Genomic DNA, 6,000 nt, shown 5'->3' with positions numbered 1-6,000 from the left:
ACAATTAAATTGCAGGAGAAGCACGCAAAATAAATAATGAGTGCATAATTAAATATTTTGGGAGCAATGGAATTTTTATATTATTTAAAAATGTCAAACGAGGGTACAGCCAGTCAAAGGTTCATCTTGCAGAACTGGCGCTGCGGGATGAACCAAACGCCGGGTTCATGAGTTACAAATGAAGCTTTATTAAAAACAAGTCTAACATAATACTAAGTAGGGGCAGGTGATAACTTCTGATTGGCTGTATAGTCTGCTGACCTTTTTTTCCCCCTCAAATCCTTTTTATTGATAGAGAAACAGCAATCAACAGAGAATCACAAATTACATACATGTGGTGTCATGGTTCGCAGACCATTAAATATACAGCAAGCTGGCATGGTATGGGCATTCCCATTATGACAAGTCAAAAGTCATCACCCTTCTAGATATATATGAATGACATTGGAAGGACCTTCACAATGAGTATTGAAATTATGTATATGTTGGAGATAATAAAGTTGAGGAAAATTGTTGTAACTCCATCTCAAATTTTCAAATAATACTATAAACCTTTACTTATATAACATTACAACAATTAACATCTTAGTAACGGGGTAGAGCAAAGGGAGAGAGATGAAAAAAAGGGAGGATGGTTCCACCTCTTACCCTTGAATGGTTAGTGATGTATGATGAGGTGAGGTGTCAAAATAGCATTTCTTCTGAGAGTGTTTTATTAGTTTGGTTCCCTGACAATGCAGTTAGGGTTTGAAGGCATCAATTCATGATGGATAAATAGGATTTGTTGTTGTAGAGAGGGGGGCCAAGTGTAGTTATGAGGGGTTGCCATTTGTTTAGAAACGGCTGAAGTCGGTGTTTTGTTTGACATTGTGTTGTCCGATAAAAAGTTGCTTTAGTAAGATTTGTTTAAATTGAGCTATGGTTGGTATTTGTGTAGCGATCCATTTACTTAGAATGCAGTGCCTTTCTAATAATGAACATAAAGTGAGGATTTTATGGAGTTTTTTTTTATATGAGTTGTCCCATAGAAAGAGATATATTTTGTCTGTATCAATCTTGATGTCCAAAGTGAAGGTAGATTTTATCCAATATTGGTAATAGCCTGCTGATCATTTTAAGACAAAAAGCCTTAAATGAATGAGTAAATTGGATAGTTAAAGGGGCATAAAAACACACAATTTTCCGTTCATGATTCGGATAGAACATACAATTTTGTGCAAATCCAGATCTTAGTGTGTGGTTCAGAAAAGAGCTGAATGCGTTGAGCAGCTGCCACCGAAGCATTTGAATGCACACTCCTAATTTTAAACAACTTTTTAATTAATTTCTATTATTAATTTTGCTTTATTCTCTTGGTATCCTTTTGGTAAAGAAGCAGCAATATACCACTGGGAGTTAGCTGAACACATTGGTAAGCCAATGACAAGAGGCATATATGTGCAGCCACCAATTAGCAGCCTGCTTCTGGGCCTACCTAGGTATGCTTTTCAAAGGATACCAAGAGAACTAAGCAAATTAGATAGAATTACATTGAAAGTGGTTTAAAATGGTATGCTCTGTCTGAATCATGAAAGAAACATTTTGGGTTTCATGTCCCTTTAAGTAAATATGAAACAATGGGGAGGGGTTTACATTTAAAGTAAAAAAAAAAAAAAATCTGTATAAAGTTGCTCTTCTCACTGCATTTGAAGCAGTAGATAAAATATTTACATTTACTGTTCCTTTAACTACCAGAACTGTGTCAAGCATTTTGCAGGCCTCCGGCGACAAGAAGGCTTACGCAGCTCGCGTCAGATATGATGCACTATCCATGTCCCCAGATGGGATATCAGATTACTGTACAGGACTGAGAGCCATAATCCTATTAACACTGAACCCAATAAATCCAGTCACATAGGTGGAGTGGATCAGAGTTTTCCCACTAGGGAGTGCATGAAAGGGCTGCTCACCATTTAGAACTGCTGCTGGATATGTAAAACCACTTTGTATTGGGTAAGTGATATTTGGGATATATATATATATATAGGACCAGTACCAAATCAATGCTTTGTTTTATTAGCCTACAAAGTGCTTCTGAACATGTTATTTACTCATATTAGCTAATGACTTGACTATGACTATGCATTTAATGTTTAGCAGTAATACAAACCTGAGTGAACTAGAATTTAGAAAACAAAATTATATATATGTACTATCACACACACACACACACACACACATATATATATGTACTATCACACACACACACACATATATATATATATGTACTATCACACACACACACACACACACACACACACACACACATATATATATGTACTATCACACACACACACATATATATGTACTATCACACACACACACACATATATATATATATGTACTATCACACACACACACACATATATATATATATGTACTATCACACACACACATATATATATATATGTACTATCACACACACACACATATATATATATGTACTATCACACACACACATACATATATATATATATATAAAATTTCTTTATACTATAGTTTGCAAGGGGAAGCAATAGATTTGTTGCATTTTCTTTTTCGTGATTTCATAAAACTGCTTTTCTCCCCCAAAAAAATGTTAATTTTGAAAATGTGGTGGATTGTATTCCTTCTCATATAGCCTCATACATTGAAGAACTTTCTGTATGTATCTACTGACCTGCTGCAATGGTATTTTACTTTTTTAGAAACTGGTACTTAAAAATATTTCTAAAATCTTCACTCCTGAATTTTACTCACCACCATTAATATAGTTTAAGTTCTTAAAGTTTATTCACATAACTCATTATTTATGTAGTTTTCACCCTCTTAGTTGTACACCTTGCTATGGTGGTCCTTCACATCTGCATTATTTCTGCTATATTGTAGGAATTTCAAGCATCTTTTTAGGAAATATTAAATATTGTTTGTTCTGACTGGAAATAAGTAAAATATGTAACTTAAATTAAACTGTTATTTTATGTTACACTTGCCATGCAGAAACTATTATGCTGTTCTCTGAAACTGGAGAGATCTGGTTTTGAATCCAACATTTGGCTAGAACATTTTTTAAACAGAAATTTGACTGTGGACACTTTGGAACAATGGAATTTTAATCTTGTGAACTGTAAAGAGTGATGTAATGATTCTGTTGAAGTGAGCTTTTTATTATATTATTTTGATAAAATACTGTTCTGTAATTCTGCAGTTTCATAACCAGCAAGGCCAATAAGTATTACAACAGGTTCATAAGACGAGGACATGAAAAACAAAAACAATGTGACTCACACAGTGTACAATGCACATACAGTATATGACAATAACCCAGAAATCCTTGACAGTCCTGGCAGACAATAACATTGGTTTGATATTTTTTTTCTATACAGCATGTAATTTTTTTCAGATCTTATTATGAGAAGCTTGTTTCCTGTATTTTAGAAATGTTTTTGTTATTATCTTTTACAAGTCAGGGGGAAAAAATTACTAATACACTCAATGTTAAAAGGACATAAAACAATTTTTTTTTTCTTCATGATCCGGCTAGAACAAATAATTTTAAACAGTCATATATTAATCTATCTAACCGACAAACCTAAGGTATCATAATTTACATTAAAGGGACACTGTACCCAAAAAATTTCTTTTGTGATTCAGATTGAGCATGAAATTTTAAGCAACTTTCTAATTTACTCCTATTATCAAATGTTCTTCATTCTCTTTGGTATCTTTATTTATTTATGCAAGAATGTAAGTTTAGATGCCAGCCCATTTTTGGTGAACAACCTGGGTTGTCCTTGCTGATTGGTGGATAAATTTATCCACCAATAAAAAAGTGTTGTCCAGAGTACTGAAACCAAAAAAATGCTTAGATGCCTTCTTTTTCAAATAATGATAGCAAGAGAACGAAGAAAAATTGATAATAGGAGTAAATTAGAAAGTTGCTTAAAATTGCATGCTCTATCTGAATTACAAAAGAAAAAATTTGGGTACAGTGTCCCTTTAAGTCCCACAATTCCCTAGAATAATGTTGCGGGTATGGACTTTGAGTGCAATCTTTGCAGTAACAATGTGCCATTTGTACAGTGGCCACCTCTCTATGTCCTGTGGTGCCTGGAAAGCTCCAGAAGGAACCAGAGATAGTTATGGATTTGTGACCTGAATAATCAGCTTATGATGAAAAGGTTTGCTGAGGCAGCACCAGTCATATAATCGCATCATACCCATGGTAGGTACCACTTTACCAATGATGGAGGCTGAGGACCATTTTGTATACCTTTTCAATCAAGCGCAAGCAATTTATTTACTGAACAAAACACAACAGGGACCACATCTAATTACTTCAGTTTATGAGTGCATCACTAGCTCCATGATGAAAAGGTTTTACAAAGACCTCACACACATTTCTATGATTTCTGATTCATGTTCATATGGTTCAAGATAAGTATTAAACAGAAATAAAATAAACCTTTGCCCCATTATATTAGTTCATAACATATCAGTGACCCAGATGAGACTATGAACAGTTACTTTTATTATATGAGTAATATAAATATGGGCTTCACCGGCTTGCCTTTTTAGAGGTAAAGATAGATGTTTTACTTGTGTAATAAAGTACAATATAGAAGCTTACTTTATCCTCATAAATTCTCCAGTCAAGTTAGAATTTGTAGACTATGTATTAGGGCTGTAACAACTAATCGGTGAGATTAATCATAAAAATAGTGGTCAACGAGTCTCATTGATTAGTCTGCGATTAGTTGGCCAGTTGAACGGCACCAGCTGTTTCACTCCAGTGAACTCCTGCACAAGAAATAGTTTTTATTTTATTTTTTTCTATCCGATTAATCGGCTGATTATTATCTGGTTAATCGGATAGAAAAAAAATAATTGAAACAATAAATACAATTTTTTGCACGGTACCATGTGCAGGAGTTCTTTGGAGTGAAGCAGCTGGTGCAGTGCAACTAATAACCCAATCACAAACCACCTAATCGGTAACAAGATTCATTACAAGTTTTTTAGATGAATCTTACCAATTGGTTGTTGCAACTCTACCATGTTCTCACAAAATGCAAAGTAAATTGTATCTTAAAACACAAATATAGATTTCAATATAAAGAATACATACATAAAATTAGCAGTTTCTTGGTAAGATCTATGACGTTGCACAAATCCCTCAAAATTACTAGCACATAGGTCCAAAAATATACACACTGATTCTCAAAGCGTCAGTTGTATGGATCTGTTACATCATTCTGCACTATATAATATTTAGCAATATATAATGCACTGGAGGAAGTTTGCCCTAGTTCAGATATGCATAGTATCTGTGCTTAGAAGAGGCACGTGTTAAATTTTGCCTCAATATAAATAAACATTTGAAGTTTTATCTGAACAACATTAGAATACACTTTAAAGGGATCCATAACTCATTTATATATATATATATATATATGCAATGAAACACTATATTGCAAAAGAGCTGTGTACTTGTCATTAGAGACAGATACAAATGAGCTACAACTATGAACAAACAAACACAGTGTAGATTGTAGCAGGATTAGCTTTCTGAAGTCTGGATTATGCATTTACAATTCTAGCAGGATTTGGAAAATCCACTATTTTCAGAGTTAAATTACAGGAAAGGGAATATAAATACTGAACATATATTACAATGTTTTCTTTTTTTTATTATACAAAATTAAACATTGTATAGGGGTTTCAAAGAGTGTTTTATATAAAACATAGTCTGCACTGTACCTAGGAATTCTAAAGCCTTAATCATATTCCTTGTAATGGCACCAAACTGTGTCTATAATTAGAGGTCTCAAGCAAAAAATGAGATATCTTGTGAAGAAATGAGTGACTGTAAACATTTCAAGAACATATGGAGAGAGGCTTTTATGTAACAATAGGTAATCTCTGTTAATACATCACCATATGGGGTTCATGGCTAAGAGTATATAAAGAGGATATGAGACT

At 33.6% G+C, this 6,000-nt stretch overlaps 1 protein-coding gene across 1 annotated transcript in view; it reads left to right on the top strand.

Annotated features, from left to right (window-relative positions):
- The first annotated feature begins 1,665 nt into the window (after positions 1–1,665).
- The window catches only part of PDE6G (phosphodiesterase 6G), a 28,205-nt gene continuing 23,870 nt past the window's right edge, over positions 1,666–6,000 (top strand). The window contains exon 1 of the mRNA XM_053696321.1: positions 1,666–1,992. The gene's annotated coding sequence lies outside the window, so the exon portion shown is untranslated. The remainder of the gene's footprint in view (positions 1,993–6,000) is intronic.

This window comes from Bombina bombina, chromosome 1, assembly GCF_027579735.1.
Source record: "Bombina bombina isolate aBomBom1 chromosome 1, aBomBom1.pri, whole genome shotgun sequence".
NCBI lineage: Eukaryota > Metazoa > Chordata > Amphibia > Anura > Bombinatoridae > Bombina > Bombina bombina.
The sequence above is the reverse complement of the archived record's forward strand: the minus strand, read 5'-3'. Positions and strand labels throughout refer to the sequence as shown.